A 1,019-nucleotide genomic window follows, 5' to 3' on the forward strand; every position below is an offset into this window, starting at 1 on the left:
ATACTATGACTTTTTAAAAACTTTTTTCGACATGTTATACTATGACTTTTTTCGACATGCTATACTATGACTTTTTTCGACATAATATACTATGACGTTTTTAGACATACTATACTATGACTTTTTTTTACTTTTTTTGATATACTATACTATGACTTTTTTCGACGTGCTATACTATGACTTTTTTAAAACTTTTTTCGACATGTTATACTATGACTTTTTTCGACATGTGATACCATGACTTTTTTTGAGATGCTATACGATGACTTTTTTTGACATGCTATACTATGACTTTTTTGACATGCTATACTATGACTTTTTTATCTACATGTTATATGACTTTTTATCGACATGTTATACTATGACTTTTTTCGACATGCTATACTATGACTTTTTTCGACATTTGATACCATGACTTTTTTGACATGTTATACTATGACATTTTTTATCGACATGTTATACTATGACATTTTTTAATCGACATGTTATACTATGACAATTTTATCGACATGTAATACTATGACTTTTTTCGACATGCTATACTATGACTTTTTTTCAACATGCTACGATATGAGTTTTTTTAAACTTTTTTCGACATGCTATACTATGCCTTTTTAAAAACTTTTTCGACATGTTATACTATGACTTTTTTTGACATGCTATACTATGACTTTTTTCAACATGTGATACCATGACTTTTTTTGACATGCTATACTATGACTTTTTAAAAACTTTTTTCGACATGTTATACCATGACTTTTTTTGACATGCTATACTATGACTTTTATCGACATGTGATACCATGACTTTTTTCGACATGCTATACTATGACTTTTTTTGACATGTGATACTATGACTTTTTTTGAAATTTTATAGCATGACTTTTTTTCGACATGCTATACTGTGACTTTTTTAAAACTTTTTCCGACATGCTATACTATGCCTTTTTTTAAACTTTTTTCAACATGTTATACTATGACTTTTTTCGACATGTGATACCATGACTTTTTTTGAGATGC

Source organism: Etheostoma cragini, chromosome 13 (genome assembly GCF_013103735.1).
Source record: "Etheostoma cragini isolate CJK2018 chromosome 13, CSU_Ecrag_1.0, whole genome shotgun sequence".
NCBI lineage: Eukaryota > Metazoa > Chordata > Actinopteri > Perciformes > Percidae > Etheostoma > Etheostoma cragini.